The sequence below is a fragment of the Schistocerca piceifrons genome, chromosome 1 (genome assembly GCF_021461385.2).
Source record: "Schistocerca piceifrons isolate TAMUIC-IGC-003096 chromosome 1, iqSchPice1.1, whole genome shotgun sequence".
NCBI classification, from domain to species: domain Eukaryota; kingdom Metazoa; phylum Arthropoda; class Insecta; order Orthoptera; family Acrididae; genus Schistocerca; species Schistocerca piceifrons.
In genome coordinates, this window is record NC_060138.1 from 281,137,201 (window position 1) to 281,157,290 (window position 20,090).

General features: G+C 44.2%; 1 protein-coding gene and 1 non-coding gene across 5 annotated transcripts in view; one reads left to right on the plus strand and one right to left on the minus strand.

Annotated features, from left to right (window-relative positions):
• LOC124785083 (diacylglycerol lipase-beta-like) overlaps window positions 1–20,090 on the minus strand; it is an 853,236-nt gene that overhangs the window by 275,170 nt on the left and 557,976 nt on the right. The window lies entirely within an intron of this gene.
• On the plus strand, window positions 8,650–8,724 carry Trnat-ugu. The gene has a single exon. It is a non-coding gene; the product is annotated as a tRNA-Thr (tRNA).

Sequence of the window (20,090 nt, forward strand, 5' to 3'; positions counted from 1 at the left end):
CCATTGTGTCTAACTTTTGAAGCTTTTGCTGTGTTTGTCCCATTTGTTGTATTAATTGTAATAACAATGCATTGGTGTCTGAAACATGTTCCTCAGTGCTTTTCGGCAGTGAATTTGCACCGGCAACATTCACATTTTGACAAACAGAAAATGTGTCTTGACTTATTTGAGAAAACGGTGAGGACCCAAAACCTGAATCTACAGTATTTGCGAGATTGTTTCCTGTCATTTCGGATTCCTGAGGCGAGCTGTTGCCGACCGATCGATCGATAATGCTTCCCTGTTCACTAATTGTTTCACTGTGTACACCATTATTTGCAACCCGCTCCATTTCCCTATACGCAATTACCAAATTACTACTTTGAACATTAGTTAATTCATTACTCTGCGGCGCTAACACACTGCTTTCGTCTTCACTGTCATTTCTCAGTTTACTTTGGAGCCTAGTATTACGTTTTTCACACGCCATAATTTTCACAATATTTCACACGATAACACAGAAAAGCACAATTTGAAGGGCAAAATAAAATAACATAGCAATGGAAATAATGTCTACTTAATTGCAAGCGCAGCTGCGAAATACTTGGTGCAAATCTACATGCATGCCACAACTGTTTTACTGTACAACAATGAAAAACTACAACTACAATGGAAACTCTCTCTATAATTACGCGCTAGCAATAAACAAAAGCTACACTAATTACACAAACTACAAGAAAAAAATCAGAAGATTCCAGTGAAGTATCCTCGGCTAAAGGTCGACATATGAAACGTCCCCTTTTGAACAATTATACATGACTGTGCTTAACCTGACACACAATATTTTGTTAGCGCAACGCAATCTGACTTTCAAAATTCCCTACAAAAGAATGGCCCTGACTAACATTAAACTATACCTTTCACAAATCACTTACCTCACAAAAATCTTCGCTGCTCAAGCTACTGCAATACAGCGAGCGCCACTACTGCCAGCTAAATAAAAGATTCAAACTATGGAAGGCACTAACTACTGATAGGGATAGTTAGCAAATGAAAGATATTAATAGAGAACAAACAATGTATTTACCTTGATATCATCATATATAAATATAGCAGTTCATGACAAATTTCAAAACTCCGCCATCTCTCTCCCCACATCCACCATTGCTGGCGGCTCACCTCCAACTGCGCAACGCTACGCGCTGTTCACAGCCAGCTGCCTAACACTACAATGGCAGACAACAATGCAAACTAGACACAGACTGCACACAGCACAGCCAGTGATTTTCATACAGAGGTGGCGTTACCAATAAAAAAACCTAAACAGCCTACTTACACTATTTCACTGGTTGTCCCATTTATAGTTTCAAGGTGTCGTCAACATAACGTTTATAATAAATGGTCCTGTCATTTTCAATTGTTTGCTTTAAAAAAAATTTTGCTTTCAGATCATTAATATAGAGGTCGGCTAGCAGGCCAATTAAGCTATTTCCCATTGCCAGATCATCTTTCTGCGTATAGATTTTGTTGCTAAAGGAACAGTGATTATGAGCAAGCTGATCCAGTAGTTCGTAGATTTCTACAGTGCTTAACGTTTTGTCTTGCAACAAGATATCTTTGATGATATCGAGTGTTTCTGTTATGGATGTACTGGTGTAGAGGTTAACTATATCAAAGGATGTAAACTTTACTCTACTAGATACGGTGATATCTTTGATGCTGCCAGTCAAGTCGTAACTGTTGGGTGTAGTGCTGACTAACGGTATACAATAATTCTTAAGGAATGTGGCAAATATAAAATTAATTTGCCTGTCACAAATCTATTTACCGGAATATATCAAAAGAAGATAATCCCAGTAGGAGATATAATTAAATCCCGTGAGTACAAAAATATTGTTAAATACTTTATTGAGCAATTACTTTTACATCTGAAGTGAGATATTTCGGTGTAGTGAGTGAAATATTGGAATATTAAATACTGTTAAGGGAACTTCTGCTTGTCATATATCTGTGATGCTATCTGATGAGTTATTTGATTTCTGAATTAAAAGCACATTCAGTTATGTACACATATTTTCAGAGAGAAGTATTGTAAGGTAGAGTCAATGTCTTATTCGTCGGATTACGGAGAAAGTTGGCTCGCAACGAAACTAATCTCTAGTTATTCCCTTTAAGATATTACAAAGTGTATTGACCGTAGAAAGTACTATTTCTTTAGGCGCTTAGTGACATGCAAAGCAGAGTGCACTGAACCAGCGGAACGTTACCACGGTGTAGAGGGAAAAAATAATTTAAAAAATATTATACACACACCGACAAGGTAAACGAGCCATTTTTCGAGCGGGAACGAACGTCTGAAAATTCCCTCACTGTGCGCTGTGAACCGACCCATATGAGAAGGATACGGATGTGATCGTGGGTGTGCATTCCACACATCGTTACGGAACCCAGCAAGAATGTTAAAAGGTGTCCAATTTTTACCTTCAAAAATGGTCGCAGAGTGAAAAGTCGCGGCTCGTTAAAGCGGTGTGCCGGACCATGACACTTAACTCCCAACCTTGCTTTTCACGTGCAATGGGCTTTCGCTTTGAAAGTCAGGAGAGAGGTACTGGCGGAAGTAAGGCTGTGTGAGCCATGTCAGCTAGCTCAGTCGGTCGCCGGCACGATAGCTCAGCGTGTTCGGTCAGAGGGTTACCTGCCTTCTGTAATAAAAAGAAAACTGAGTGAATGGATTAACGATGAACTTGAACGGGTGTCTTAGGAAGTCTGCCCCGAACAATTGTAACAAACAAAATGAGATGAAAAATAAGTCGGTAAGAACATAGCCCGCGAAAGGCAAGGTTTCGGCTTCAAGTCGCGGTCGGGCATACAGTTTTAACCTGGCAGGAAGTTTCGAATTAGCACAGTCCGATGCAGAAAAGGGACCGATGGCCTTTGTGGTCTGGTCCCTTCAACCTCAACAAACCACCCAGCCAACCGATGCAGAATGAAAGATTCATTACGACGTAAACTAAGTTTGGTTGTGTGCTCAGTGTTTTAGTAGTAGTGTGGATACGTGCGATAAGGTCATATTCTGAATAACTGAGTGGGGTACATCACAGTCTCTCTTGTACCCCAAAGACGGTAGCCGACAAAAGTAATATTTGGTGGCCAAGGTAGCTATGGAACAAGTCACTTTCTACCAGTCAATCGATTTGAGTTAGTAGCGTCCAGGTCGCGCCGTATATTTGCATCGAAGTGAGCAAGAGGTCCGTCTTTGAATGTCCCAAGTCGTGATTTAACGAAAAACAGAACCTTATTTTCGACATTAATTCATTACTAGTAAACCCCCTCCTCCTCTTCCTTTCTTCCTTCTTTCCTTCCCCGCCGATTCCTTGTTGCTGTTGTTGTTGTTGTGGTCTTCAGTCCTGAGACTGGTTTGATGCAGCTCTCCATGCCACTCTATCCTGTGCAAGCTTCTTCATCTCCTAGTACCTACTGAAACCTACATCCTTCTGAATCTGCTTAGTGTATTCATCTCTTGGTCTCCCTCTACGATTTTTACCCTCCACGCTGCCCTCCAATACTAAATTGGTGATCCCTCGATGTCTCAGAACATGTCCTACCAACCGATCCCTTCTTCTAGTCAAGTTGTGCCACAAGCTCCTCTTCTCCCCAATCCTATTCAACACCTCCTCATTAGTTATGTGATCTACCCATCTAATCTTCAGCATTCTTCTGTAGCACCACATTTCGAAAGCTTCTATTCTCTTCTTGTCTAAACTATTTATCGTCCATGTTTCACCTCCATACATGGCTACACTCCATACAAATACTTTCAGAAACGACTTCCTGACATTTAAATATATACTCGATGTTAACAAATTTTTCTTCTTCAGAAACGCTTTCCTTTCCATTGCCAGTCTACATTTTATATCCTCTCTACTTCGACCATCATCAGTTATTTTGCTCCCCAAATAGCAAAACTCCTTTACTACTTTAAGTCTCTCATTTCCTAATCTAATTCCCTCAGCATCACCTGACTTAATTCGACTACATTCCATTATCCTCGTTTTGCTTTTGTTGATGTTCATCTTATACCGTCCTTTCAAGACACTGTCCATTCCATTCAGCTGCTCTTCCAAGTCCTTTGCTGTCTCTGACAGAATTACAACGTCATCGGCGAACCTCAAAGTTTTTATTTCTTCTCCATGGATTTTAATACCTACTCCGAACTTTTCTTTTGTTTCTTTTATTGCTTGCTCAATATACAGATTGAATAACATCGGGCATAGGCTACAACCCTGTCTCACTCCCTTCCCAACCACTGCTTCCCTTTCATGCCCCCCGACTCTTCTAACTGCCATCTGGTTTCTGTACGAATTGTAAATAGCCTTTCGCTCCCTGTATTTTACCCCTGCCATCTTCAGAATTTGAAAGAGAGTATTCCAATCAACATTGTCAAAAGCTTTTTCTAAGTCTACAAATGCTAGAAACGTAGGTTTGCCTTTCCTTAATCTTTCTTCTAAGATAAGTCGTAGGGTCAGTATTGCCTCACGTGTTCCAACATCTCTACGGAATCCAAACTGATCTTCCCCGAGGTCGGCTTCTATCTTCCTTAAAAAACCGAATTCCCAAGTATAAAATAGCTCAACGCTTGATTACGTTACACATGACTTCAATTGTTAAGCATTTGACGTTGAGCAAATAAAACTGACGCAAACCATAATAATGCTGGTTTTATTAGTTTCGGATTATTCACCCACAGGCAGCTAAGAAGATAAAATCAAAACTGGAAAACAAAAAAACTGATAACACTTTATATGTTCATGTATGACCTTTCTGGCAAATGGTGCATAGTTTTCACGAATCTCAATGCTTTTTAAAACATATCCCTTGAACTATGTGTTGTATAATGACATAATTTTGCAGGTACATTTAGTGGTATACACTGACGAGCCAAAACATGGTGACCACTGCCCACCACGATGTTGGATGCCTCCTGATGGCGTTGCGGTCACGTGACGCGGTAATTTAAGTATTTAAGCGGAGCAAACATGGAAGTGGGATCACTCTAGCGAAGATATGGGCTGAAAATAAGGAAATCCATTCAGATAAGCGACGTTGACAAAGGGCAGATTACTATTACGCAGACCCTGTGAAAGAGTATCTCGAAAACGGGGAAGCTGTCGAATGCTCACGTGCTACTACCGTGAGCGTCAACGAAAACAGGTAGGACAGTGAAACTACCACTAGGTGCTAAATGGCTGGACATCCACGACTCATCATAGAACGTGGGTTTCGGAGGCGTGTCTGTTCTGTAAAATAGGATAGGTGGTGATCTGTGGCATCTCTGTCCAAAGAGCACAACGCCGGTCCACGTACAAGTGTTTCAGAGCACACCAGTCATCGTACATTGTTGAACATGGAGCACCGCAACAGACCACACCTACGTGTTCACATGTCGATCCAACGACATTATCAATGTGGGCGTGGAACCATCAGGATTCGACCAATGGAAACGTGTTGTCTCTTCGGGTGAATCACATTTTTGCTACGCTTGGTCGATGGCCGTCTCCACAAACGCCGTCATCGAGGTGAACGGCGGCTCGAAACGTGCAGCGCGTTACGGAAGCAGTCTGATGGGACCAGTATTAAGGTAGGGAGACGTTCTCCGGCGCTTGCATGGAACATGTGGTAGCAATCTAAGACACCCTGACTACTGCGAACCACCTGCATCCCTTCATGCTCGATGTCTTCCCCGACTGCGATGTCATCTTTCAGCAGGATAACTGCCCATGTCCTGGAGCCAGAACCGTGCAGTAGTGGTTTGAGGAGCATTATAGTGAACTCACGTTGATGTTTCGGCGACCACATTCGCCTGATGTAAAATCCTATGGAACCCATCTCGGCCGCTATCTGGCGCCATCAACGCGTACGCAGATCAAATGGTTCACATGGCTCTGAGCACTACGGGACTTAACATCTGAGGTCATCAGTCCCCTAGAACTTAGAACTACTTAAACCTAACTAATCTAAGGAGATCACACACATCCACGCCCGATGCAGGACTCGAACCTGGTTGGTTGGTTGGTTGGTTTGGGGAAGGATTAGGGAAGGACGGGGAAGGAAGTCGGCCGTGCCCTTTGAAAGGAACCATCCCGGCATTTGCCTGGAGCGATTTTAGGGAAATCACGGAAAACCTAAATCAGGATGGCCGGACGCGGGATTGAACCGTCGTCCTCCCGAATGCGAGTCCAGTGTCTAACCACTGCGCCACCTCGCTCGGTCTCGAACCTGCGACCGTAGCGGTCGCGCGGCTACAGACTGAAGCGCCTAGAACCGTTCGTCCACACCAGCCGGCTACGCAGTTCAGCGGCCCGTTATTTACACGAATCACATGACATATCTAATACCACATACCTCCACAAACCTACCAACTAATTGTCAAGTACCTGATGCGCAGAATCAGTGATCTAATTCATTCCAAAGAAGGACAGACAAGCTATTAAGGAGGTGGTCATAAGGTTCTGGCTAATCAGTGTATGTGGATACTGTCTGTAAAGGAGTAATAAACGTAAAAGTCTGTCCGATGAAAACATTGTATTGTACGAACTCCGAAAATGTAGCAGGCGATGAACGTTTATCATTTTGATTGTGTGTGTGTGTGTGTGTGTGTGTGTGTGTGTGTGTGTATGGGAGGGGGGGAGGGGGAAAGGGATTAGGAAGAAAAAGTTTCAAAAAGGTTTATTAGCAGTATATATGACGGTAGTATCTGTTCCCGAAAGAACAGTTACCGTTGATGACCATGCAGCTTTGCTAGAATGAAATGATAATTAAATGGACACCCTAACTGCGAACATGGGTTGATATACTTCATTGGGGACTTGTCGAAAATGTGTGTCCCGACCGGGACTCGAATCCGGGATCTCCTGCTTACATGGCAGACGCTCTATCCATCTGAGCCACCGAGGGCACATAGTGCGCCTGCAGGGACTTATCCCTTGCACGCTCCCCGTGAGACCCACATTCCCAACATTTCCACACCACTACATTCATAGTGCGCCTAATACACTCCTGGAAATTGAAATAAGAACACCGTGAATTCATTGTCCCAGGAAGGTGAAACTTTATTGACACATTCCTGGGGTCAGATACATCACATGATCACACTGACAGAACCACAGGCACATAGACACAGGCAACAGAGCATGCACAATGTCGGCACTAGTACAGTGTATATCCACCTTTCGCAGCAATGCAGGTTGCTATTCTCCCATGGAGACGATCGTAGAGATGCTGGATGTAGTCCTGTGGAACGGCTTGCCATGCCATTTCCACCTGGCGCCTCAGTTGGACCAGCGTTCGTGCCGGACGTGCAGACCGCGTGAGACGACGCTTCATCCAGTCCCAAACATGCTCAATGGGGGACAGATCCGGAGATCTTGCTGGCCAGGGTAGTTGACTTACACCTTCTAGAGCACGTTGGGTGGCACGGGATACATGCGGACGTGCATTGTCCTGTTGGAACAGCAAGTTCCCTTGCCGGTCTAGGAATGGTAGAACGATGGGTTCGATGACGGTTTGGATGTACCGTGCACTATTCAGTGTCCCCTCGACGATCACCAGTGGTGTACGGCTAGTGTAGGAGATCGCTCCCCATACCATGATGCCGGGTGTTGGCCCTGTGTGCCTCGGTCGTATGCAGTCCTGATTGTGACGCTCACCTGCACGGCGCCAAACACGCATACGACCATCATTGGCACCAAGGCAGAAGCGACTCTCATCGCTGAAGACGACACGTCTCCATTCGTCCCTCCATTCACGCCTGTCGCGACACCACTGGAGGCGAGCTGCACGATGTTGGGGCGTGAACGGAAGACGGCCTAACGGTGTGCGGGACCGTAGCCCAGCTTCATGGAGACGGTTGCGAATGGTCCTCGCCGATACCCCAGGAGCAACAGTGTCCCTAATTTGCTGGGAAGTGGCGGTGCGGTCCCCTACGGCACTGCGTAGGATCCTACGGTCTTGGCGTGCATCCGTGCGTCGCTGCGGTCCGGTCCCAGGTCGAAGGGCACGTGCACCTTCCGCCGACCACTGGCGACAACATCGATGTACTGTGGAGACCTCGCGCCCCACGTGTTGAGCAATTCGGCGGTACGTCCACCCGGCCTCCCGCATGCCCACTATACGCCCTCGCTCAAAGTCCGTCAACTGCACATACGGTTCACGTCCACGCTGTCGCGGCATGCTACCAGTGTTAAAGACTGCGATGGAGCTCCGTATGCCACGGCAAACTGGCTGACACTGACGGCAGCGGTGCACAAATGCTGCGCAGCTAGCGCCATTCGACGGCCAACACCGCGGTTCCTGGTGTGTCCGCTGTGCCGTGCGTGTGATCATTGCTTGTACAGCCCTCTCGCAGTGTCCGGAGCAAGTATGGTGGGTCTGACACACCGGTGTCAATGTGTTCTTTTTTCCATTTCCAGGAGTGTATATGTTTGCCCATCATACTCATTACTCGCTGCAGATTAATCTACCAAGTCCCGTACGAGTTCGGGCACAGCGTGTGTTTATGATGGGCAAACGTCTATTAGGCGCACTATGAATGTAGTGGTGTGGACATGTTGGGAATGTGGGTCTCACGGGGAGCCTGCAAGGGTAAGTCCCTGCAGGCACACTATCCTGTGTGCCCTCGGTGGCTTAGATGGATAGAGCGTCTGCCATGTAAGCAGGAGATCCCGGGTTCGATTCCCGGTCGGGACACACATTTTCAACATGTCCCCAATGAAGTATATCAACGGCTGTTTGCAGCTAGGGTAATCATTTTATTAGCAGTTGCTCAATTCTCTCTTTCTCAAATGATGCATTAATATAGTATGGGTAATTCGTGCGCCGTGAGTTACTCTTCAAATGGCTCTGAGCACTGTGGGACTTAACATCTATGGTCATCAGTCCCCTAGAACTTAGAACTACTTAAACCTAACTAACCTAAGGACGTCACACACATTCATGCCCGAGGCAGGATTCGAACCTGCGACCGTAGCAGTCCCTCGGTTACGGACTGAGCGCCTAGAACCGCTAGACCACCGCGGCCGGCAGTTACTCTTCTTCAAGATATATACACAGATTCCAACAGCAACATTTGACTTATTGTGTTAATCCTTTAACGTGAGACTATACTTCTGGATACTATGACAGAGGGATGGGAAAAACCGACCGATTAAAAACCGATACCGGTAATTTAGTTCTGAATAACCGGTGTTTTTCGATATTTGTTTGGTCTCCGTTATAGCAGGTGTTTCCATTTTTAACTAATAATCGAATAAAAAACCGAAATATCAATTAACCATAGCAGCAGTGCTAAAATTTTTCGTTTAAATAAAACTTTTTTTAAAAAAAGTAATTTTTATTTGTAAAATTTGCCTTGCTGTGAAACATTGCGTTATTACAGAAAGTGGGAAAAGTGATGAGTGGATAGTAATAACAATGCCGACAGAAACGAGTAACAAGCACATAGCATAAGAATTGGCACAACTTTGTTGAAACAATAATGTAGCTTTCAGCACGTGGCGTTGCTTATTAGACGGTACGTTTGTATATGTCATGTGGAGTTGGTCTATACGGCAGTTTCTCACTGTCTTCCTATGGCGTTAGGTGTATTGCAGAATGGTCCCACCCCTAGTCTGGAAATACTTTTACGAAATGACGTAGCAACGAAGTAGGCTACAATGCTTCATTTGCTTAAAAAGATTGAAGGTTTGTCTGCCATTTCTATGAAATAATAAAAGAGCAAGGAAATTATGGTAACAGTAATAACAACAACTCGTTCACAGTATACAATAAAAAGAGAAAGTAGCTAGCTGCTGTGTGTGTCTGTATAATAGGCCTTTATCTGCTTGTAGCCCTTGAAAACGGGCAAATTAACACGAAAAACAAAAGTTTCTCATCAGTTTTGACCCTTTAACACTGACTATTCGTAATTCCCAAAAGGTGATATTATCCCGATTACATGATTTTGGAGCAGAGTTTCAAAAAATTAGAATCAGTAGTAGAATACTAGTGATCTTCTGTGCTATTCCAGCACTTATCCATTATCCACAAAAAAAAAAAAAAAAAAAAAAAAAAGTGAGCGGTGGAAGGACTAAGTTTTCTTTTATTTGTCTGTTTAATTTAAGATTTTGATTCTATGATTCTTGAAGCTGAGAGAGTAAAAAATTTTTAAATCTTTGGTCGATTTCTACGTTTATTACAGAAAATAATAGAAATAAAAAAACCGCAAATCGGTTATTTCAGAAACGGCTTATTTTGAGCAGTTTTAACATTCAGATTAAGCTGGCATAGAGGGAAAAAAATGATATGACCGAAGCCGGTTGTTTCAGCGATAACCACTATCCCTGCTATGACAGTATTAGAAATTTTTAAATTCAGGCAGTAGTTATATAAAATACTGAAAATCAAGTTTTTCCTACCATGGAAGCCATTAGATAGGCAACCTACATCTGGGAACGTGTGACCGCTTCTGCCCTTTCGTAATATCGATCCAAAATCATTTATTTTAGGAGCATCTATCCGGCGCATACAACATCCGGAGCTACTGAATTTTCGAATGATGAGTGACAGTTCATCTAAGAGCATAAACAATGACACTAGAACTGCATCCAATCGTGCTGCCGTTTGCTTTCTTCTATGGAAACATAAATTTCCAATCAAAATTCTTGTCAAAAGATATTATTCAAAAGAAATGGTTTGTTTTACAAATGCTCATCTGGATGTAATAGTGAATATAAGTTACTCAGATAGCTAGCCAGAGTTATATCGTTAGATGATCTTGAACCCGTAACTATTGATCAGTATGTCATTACACAATACATTGTGAAACTTGAGTCTATCCAGGTGAAATCTGGTTTCGCAGGACAGAGCGGATCAGGTTGTGGAAAGGGTCCAAGGTTAGTTATACAAGAACACACACAACTTTATTCCTCAAACCAATGCACAGTTTTCTCTTTAAACCAACAAAGATCAATTCACGACTGAGGGCACAAGTAACTTCTCCAGAATAAGTTTAAATGATTGTTTTTAAAACACCAGGATTTAGAGTAACGTCTGAAGGCCTGACTTAAGAAAATTATATCATCTTCTTGGCTAAAGGGCGAAATAATATTTCAGATCAACTAAGGAAATTCTTTAAAAGCCAAGCATTCACAAATTTCGGCTAAAGGCCATATTAAGGAAAATTCAAGTTAATTCTTCGGCTGAAATACCAATTAATTTTTTTTTTTTACATAACAGAAGACAGACTTTAAACATAAGCCATTACACAGTACAACAGAAAAACATATTAAGAAAACTTGAAGTATCCTCTCGGCTGAAGGCCCAAGCAATTACTCAAGAATAATTAAAGACAACCTTAAGATAAACATTTACAGAACACGGCTGAAGGCCGTTTTAAGAATTCAAGATAATTAAAGAGAAACCTTACAGACAAGGATATACATATTAAAGCCACAGATTTTGAAACAAACGCGGCTGAAGGCCTAAATGCAGAGCAACAAGAATTTTAAATGAAACACGGCTGGAGGCCTAATCTTAAAGCGCCGCGCGGGATTAGCCGAGCAGTCTAGGGCGCTGCAATCACGGACTGTGCGGCTGGTCCCGACGGAGGTTCGAGTCCTCCCTCGGGCATGGGTGTGTGTGTTTGTCCTTAGGATAATTTAGGTTAAGTAGTGTGTAAGCTTAGGGACTGATGACCTTAGCAGTTAAGTCCCATAAGATTTCACACACATTTGAACATAATCTTAAAGTTGTTATGAAGTTCGGCTGAAGGCCATACACTAAACATAAAACAGACAATATTAATACACGGCTGAAGGCCTGGCACAGTACCTGCGACCAAATAAAATGACAATCACAAACAACAACAGTGGTGCTCAGAAATGTTCCAAGGGTCGGCCTGGGGAGAAAACTCTAACCACAGTTCAGGTGAGACAGACAGCTCAGCGTAACACTAAAAAATCGGCTTGCACCACGACCTACAGACAGCTGACGAACCAACCAACCGCTTAATCAATTCCCTTCCACCTGACCAACAGCATGACAACCAGAAGTACCAGCGAAGACGAGGATCGCAGCAGGATTATGTCTTAATAATTGACGTATAAACAGAGTCAAGGCACAATAAACACTCGAAGAGAAAAGGAGAACAACGCCAAGCTGTCGAACTACCTGCCATGCCGGACAGCATCAACACAGCGAGGAAAATCCACTGTCACAAAACTACGCTAGCGACCAGGGCAGGTAACCGGAAGGTTAACAGCCACAAGGCAGGAGACACCGCTGGTGCACTTCACTAATAAATTATAATCACTTCAAAGGTTAAACACCACACAGGGAAACGGCTGCAAAATTTTGCCGACTCCAACGCACCATCACGTTGCTGCTTGCGGGGACAGCCCAGGATGTAACAACCAGCAATCAACGAAGAGACTTCACAGCGGTTGAGCTTTCATGACAGGTTCACTTATTACTCAACTCCAGTTTACAGGTGCGGTAGCCGACGAACTTAGCATTCCTCACAGCTAGTGCCACACAACTGCGACCGCGCGTGCACGCCGCCAGCGGCCCCGGCCTGATCACACGCCGCAGAGACTTCCTCGCTGATCCGCCAACTGCCACACACACCATGACACGGAAATATAACTGCCACACCAAAGAAGTTACAGCAGTACCAGTATCGATAAACGCTGCCGCTGCCACTGACGGAGGCAAGTGAGGAACTTGTTCAGATAGTAAATGAGGGAGGAATAAAACGCCACTCAATGGTGAGAAAATGCCCAAAAGGAAAAACGGCGTCAACGCAAGCCCACCACGGCTCACCCGGCGTATAAAATGTTCAAACATCCTACGGAATTCAGCTGGAGAACATCTTCGTCGACCGCGGATGTTTCGACAGGTCCACCCAATGTCATTTCCAATTCACAAATTCAACGAGATAGCATTGTGAAGGGAAACTTAAACGCTCAGTAGGTGAGCATATGGCAACAACCAAAGATGAACCTTCAGGCTGATAGTTGTCACCATCTGGCTCGCTATGAAGGAGTACTTCGTACCTTTGTTCATAGGAACCGCGTCATCTCAGGCGTTGAAAGTTCGTCAACTGCGTTAGCTCATTACGAAGCCAAATTCGCCAGAAAGGTCACCGTGAAACATCAGATGAGCTACCGACCAGCCATGAGTCGGGTGAGTGATGAAAATAACGATGTGGCACCCGACCCTGCAACCTTTTTGCCTTGTGCAGGTAGAATTTCAAAAGGAGGGGGTGGTCGTATTCTGTGGAAACACTGTGTGAAACGTGTTTATCCATTACCGTGTAAGATTAGAGTCCTGTAAGGGATGATCTACGGCAGGATGTCTACCGTATCCCTTGGAACTGTAGCGCGTCATACATTGATGAGGCTATCAGGACTGTGGAGAACCGATGTACTGAGCGTAAGCATCACAAACGCTTATAACAGCCGAGCAAATCTTCAGTTGCAGAACATTGTCTTCGGGTCGGCCATCCAATGGAATATAACAACACTGAGGTACTCGTGTGTACTTCCTGCTATTGGGCTTTTGTTATTAAAGAACCAGTCGAGACTAAATTAGCAAGTGACCTCACAAATAAAGACGGAGATTTTTGCTTAAATTATGCTTGTATTATGCTCTCTCCCTGTTCGAACGACAGGGGCATCCAGTTAATGCCATTTACTCAACCGTTGATAATTAACATTAATTAACATTCTCTACCAGCAACTTCTGACGTTGGTTAGCTTGGTTGTGTGGTGTCATTAGTTGTCTATGGTGTGTGTGTGTGTGTGTGTGTGTGTGTGTGTGTGTGTGTGTGTGTGTGTGTGTGTGTGTTTAGTCTTTCTGCATACGCCGTATTATGGATATTGGGCGGCGTAGTTCCAACCGCTGCGGATTTAAATTTCTTTGCACAGTGCTGTATCGTTGCTCTTGTGCCTTGAAAATGACGACAGTTTTCATCTGTCAGAATATCGGCGGTTTCTAAGGCGTCATCCGGCTGCATTTCTGTAAGCAGTTTTTGAAGCTGTGAATCACGCCCATTCTTTTGACAGATCCATCCCCTTGTATATGGACAATGCACACAATTAGAATTACTTAATTTGAGTAGTGCCACTTTTATTTAAGCTCAGAAAGAGACGAAAAGGAAAGGATAGAGGTAAGTAGTCATTATTAATAACGTAAATAATTTGGAAATCGCGAAATCCTCTTTTGAAGAAGGTTTCAGTTTTACGACGAAAGCCACTCAGTTCACGACAGGCAGTCCCAGAGCTCGTACGTTCGTATCTCCTGGTTACGACACTGACAAATACCCACACATGGACGAAGCGCTTTCTCGACGCTGCTCATGAGCTACGCCAACTATTTGCCGCTACAGTAATTCTCCGAGGATACCGTACAGCACGCCTCGTCTTCCCATCTCACCGCCACACCTCCCCATGCAGTGTTGCCGCCACTGATCCTGCCACTAAACCTGTACTTTTCACCTCGTACAGTGATGCAAGGAGGTAAGACCTGCGAAGGATCGATAGCTGTTCCCCCTGTAATTTTACAACGAAGAAATTTAAATGCAACACAGCACAGTCAAAAGAAATATAGCATTCGCCAATAAATACTACGGTACTGCCGGGGACAGTATTGATTGACTACTAAAGTCAGCAGTCACAGAAAATAAAACAATAGCGGCCCGAAGTCTTTACAAATGCACCAAGGTGAAGACTAGAAACCGGGTGTGCACAAAATACGAAATGGCACCTCTTAATTAATTATACTACTGTTTTCCTCTTCTGCAGACAAAACGCTGCTTCCTTTTTTCCTGGCTCTTGATATGGCTTGAGATTTACATTAGCTATCGAACCGCCAGAGCTTCAGAGACAGCTGAATGTATTCACTTTTAATTGTCAACTACAGTCACATCTTTTATTAATACTGCTACAACAAGGTTCGACAATTACTGTTATAATCAGATGATTCACAATTATAAGACCGTCAGTCTTGCTACTGCAAAGTGTTAACCGTCACTGTTCAATAATAATATATCTAGATTTAAATAAAATACTTTTATTGAGTCTTACCAGTTGCCGGGCACACAGATAATATCAAGGCCGATTTCGATTTATAAAGTTGTCGTCAGGCGATTCAGCTTCAGGAAACTGTAATTGTAATGTGTGACTTAATGCGTTATACCCGCAATACATTATCTGATCTGAGGCATTCGGATGTGATGCTTAATTGATATGCAGATATGAGTAGCGGCGGTCCCGGCAGTATAAAATGAGGCGGGGTCTATTGTGATGTCAGCGGAGCAGCAGTCCGCAGCTCGTGGTCTACTGGCTACCTCTGGAGCACAGGGTGCCAGGTTCGATTGACGTCCAGATTGGGGATTTTCTCTGCCCGGGGACTGAGTGTTTTTGTTATCCTCATCATTTCACCATCATCCTCATCATTCGTGACAGTGGCTAGAGTGGCCTGTAAAAAAAATTGGACTGTGGAAAAACTGGGACTTTGTACGGGCGCTGATAACCGCGCAGTTGAGCGTCCCACAAACCAAACATAATCATCGTCAGCAGAGAAGCAGTAACAGCAGAATGAGTCAATCAGCGAACTCATTGCACTGGTCATCGGACCACCTGCGTAACAAATCCATCAGTCCGTCTAGAGCTACCCAGAACGACTGTTGGCGTTGTATGAAGTGGAAACGCGAAGAAATAAACACAGCTAAACCAATACCAACCAACGGCCTTACCGCAGTGGTAACACCGGTTCCCGCCAGATCACCAAAATTAAGCGCTATCGGACTGGACTGGCACTTGGATGGGTGACCATGCGGTCTGCCGAGCGCTGTTGGCAAGCGGGGTTCACTCAGCCCTTGTGAGGCAAACTGAGGAGCTACTTGACTGAGAAGTAACGACTCCGGTCTCGTAAACTGACATATGACCGGGAGAGCGGTGTGCTGACCACATGCCCCACCTTATCCTCATCCAGTGACGCCTGTGGGCTAGGGATGACAAGGCGGCCGGTCGGTACCGTTAGGCCTTCATGGCCTGTTCGGGCGGACGTACGCCTACTGACGGATAGGAACCGCGCAACATGGCGGACACTGGTTCAAAAAATCGCATGCAGTCAGCAGTAGGCACTATTTGTGAGTTCCAAAGTGCTGCGGGAAGTCTAGCTAACACAATAACAATGCGTGAGGAGTTAAAATGAATGGGAAATAGTGGTCGAGCAGCTCCTCATAAGCGACACATTTCTGCAGTCCATGGTAAGCGACGGTTGAGGTGGTGTAAGGAGCAAGACCACTGGAGAGGGAAGTGTGAATCACGCGATACTCTAGGGCAAAGCGGTGGAAGGGTAAGATGTGTTTGGCGAATGGCTCGAGAACGTTACCGGCCATCATGTGCAGTGCCAACGGTGAAGTATGGAGGATGTGGCGTTACGATAAGAGTGTTTTTCATAGGGCGTGGTTCCCTTATTGCGTTTAAGAAAATGTTAAATGCGGGAGGATATTTTACAGCATTGTGTACTGCGAACAGTAGAGGAACAGTTCTGAGTAAGAACGCAGAGTCTGCTCCGGACTCCAGCGTCCAACATACTAACTTCTCTGTTTTCGGCTCTTGAAGAAGAATGGACTGCTGTTCCCCCACGGACATGCAGATACATCACTGAAAGTATACTCAGCCGAGTTCAAGCCGTCATAAAGGCGAAGTGTGGACACGTGCACTGAATTTTGGTCAGATGCGACGCGCACAAACGCTGCTGACACGTGCGGGGCAAAACTATGCAAAAGGTGACTTTTCCTCACGTAATAGTCCAAGATTTGAAGATTTTTGGCTACTTGGTGTTGTCTGCGTGAGATATTACTAGTGAACTTGAAGCTTTTTCTTTTTTTTTCATGCTTGCTAAGTGACGTTTATATTTTTAATACAACTACAAGCCATCAGATGATGACAGTACCTATGGAAAGCCGGCCACTGTGGCCGAGCGGTTCTAGGCGCTTCAGTCCGGAACCACGCGGCTGCTACTGTCGCATCTTCGAATCCTGCCTCGGGAGGGGATGTGTGTGATGTCCTTAGGTTAGTTAGGTTTAAGTAGTTCTAAAGCTAGAGGACTGATGACCTCAGATGTTAAGTCCCGTAGTGATTAGAGCCACTTGAACCATTTGAACCTATGGAAACCGATAACTGCAATGTTATGAAAAACGTATTTATAACTGATATTACATATTTACAGACTCGAGAGCGGCCCCATGGTTCCCTTTGTAGCTGACGCTCCGACGAACATTAGCTGCCGGCAGTTGGCACCTTTTGCTAACAATGGCTACCGGAAGCCCCATTCGGAGCGATCGCCAGGTACAATGAGCGCCTTTCCGCCCGACCTTCCCGACTCTGGCAGCACACGTGACACGAATTATTAAGGATAGTCGCCAGGGACAGCGGCCGCCTGCTCTCTCCCACGCGCGCGTCCACACAATGCGGTCTACATACAGCGCCGTAATCAGCCTAGCTGCCAAGACTGTTTTTAAATCACTCTCTTGCACTTGTGGCCATAATTAAGACTATAAGAACTGCCGTAAAGTAATGAAATACAGAGATATTAATAATCGACGGTAACAACTGCGATCGCGTGTTGTAGGGTTGGGTTGGGTTGTTTGGGGAAGGAGACCAGACACCGAGGTCATCGGTTTCATCGGATTAGGGAAGGACGGGGAAGGAAGTCGGCCGTGCCCTTTGAAAGGAGCCATCCCGGCATTTGCCTGGAGCGATTTAGGGAAATCACGGAAAACCTAAACCAGGATGGCCGGACGCGGGATTGAACCGTCGTCCTCCTGAAAGCGAGTCCAGTATCTAACCACTGCACCACCTAGCTCGGTCACGTGTTTTAGTATCCACTCTGAAGAAGGAGATATATCAGGTGCAAGGCAGTGCATCTCTAGTTCTGTTAATGAGCTTGCAATAAATTAATCATCTATTTAGCTCAAGTCTTAAATATATTGCGGGAACGGGAAAGTGTTAGACAACGAAAATCTTGATCGAACGATACCAGATACTCTAGTATTTCCTTGCCTGTGGGATATTTTGATTAAAATTTCACACTTATGTGAGCCTAATTTCAGTGTTCTCCGTAGAGAGAAAAAAAGATAAAATCTATTACTATACAGAATGTCCCAGGAAGAATGATACGTATTCAGGGATATGACAGGGAAGACCATTCGAAGCAAAAAAGTTTAGTAAACATGCGTTCAAAAATGCTTTAAGAGCTACGAGCGCTTGTTCAGTAAAAGAAATGTGTTTCACAGTAGCGAGGGTGTACAAGCGCTCATAGCTTTTGAGGTATGCAAGTTTCAAAATGGTTCTGAGCACTATGGGATTTAACATCTGTAGTCATCAGTCCCCTAGAACTTAGAACTACTTTAACCTAACTAACCTAAGGACGTCACACACATACATGCCCGAGGCAGGATTCGAACCTGCGACCGTAGCAGTCGCGCAGTTCAGGACTGAAGCGCCTAGAACAGCTCGGTCACCGCGGCCGGCTACGCAACTTTACTGGACCATTTTTTTTTCTTTTTTGATCCATACTACCATCTATCAAAATATGGACAGCAAAGAGCTTGCAATAGAAGAGATTTCTCTCACAATATCGAAGATGAAGTGCTCACAGCTTGTAAGATATGCGTTTCAGAACCCATGTTCACTACATTTTTGGCTTCAAATGACCGTTCCTCTCATATTCCTGAAAACTGACCATTCTTCCTGGCCATCGTATATATGTAGAATGGTGTAAATGCGTGATAACTACTGGGTGTGTCTAAAGTTATTAGACTGACACAGGTCGACATGTGAAATATCGCAAGGGATTGTCGCCGCGACCACGGAATGCTGAGGTAAGTGTACAGACAGACACTGGTGCCTAAACTGAAGTGGTCGAATATCTCAGATTCATCTACATCATCTGCTGCAGTGCCTATGGAGCCTGCAGTGAATTTACGGACGGGGGTACCACTGAGTGACTGAAGAATCTCCGATTTAAAAATGACAGTAGTGGTGGCATAGGTAACAACGGCCTATGTGGGTATAGGTACGTGCAGTAGTAGCAGCAGCAACAGCAGTAGCAGCAGTGGTGACGGTGGTAGTAATAGGACATTTTGCTGTATTTTTAAATGTAGAGAAAATTCGGGCTGCTGCATAATTTCACCTGATACGCTATAATGTAGAGTCATCTTTAAAATATAAACGGAATGATTGTGTACATCAGTTACAAATTTAAATATTTTCTACTTGAGAATAAATAAGTAAATACACATCTGTATACTGGGATTAAAAGTAAGGGAAACTACAGAATCGTTTGTTGAAGTGTTGCAAGAAATGTGATTGTACTGGCTGACGATTCGTAATTTTCTAAAGAACATACAACTACTTTAGACGGTTTCGGTTTTAGTGGACAAGAAAAAAACTGCATATTGTTGAACATTTGCTGTCGCCAGAACTGAGCACCTGTTACGAAGCGACGCAAAGACGAAAGGTGGGGAGGATTCTCCTTCGTGCTATGAACAGCATGGTTAGTAAATTAACTCTAAAATATATTCGCGTGCTGTAAATGTTAATATTTTATTTTTAATGCAAATATAAATGCAGTATGGTATTGTTGGCTGAAATGTCTACTTGGCGTTCTGGCAGTAAAAGGTGTTTTTATATGCATCCACTAGACATTTTTCCTGTGCGAGTTTTGAGCATTGTACCTTTATAAGAAGACAGAAAGAAGCTTCCGGTTTAACGACCTGTCACCGATTACATACACAATACAAGTCCGCATTGGTGAAGGATGACGGAGGGAATAAGACTTTTTTATTTTTTTTTTAAGGGAAGCATCCTCAGGTTCTCCTTAAACGATTTAGGGAAGCCACGGAAAAACTATGTGGATGTGGGAAAGGAGATTTGAGCCGCTATCCTCCCAAACAGGACTCGAGTCTCTTACTAATCTCGCACCTCACCCCTTGTGTCTTCAGTCCAACGGTTTAGTTTTAGTGGCTGTGACAGATGAATTTGTATAGAGGGTAGTGGCACGTT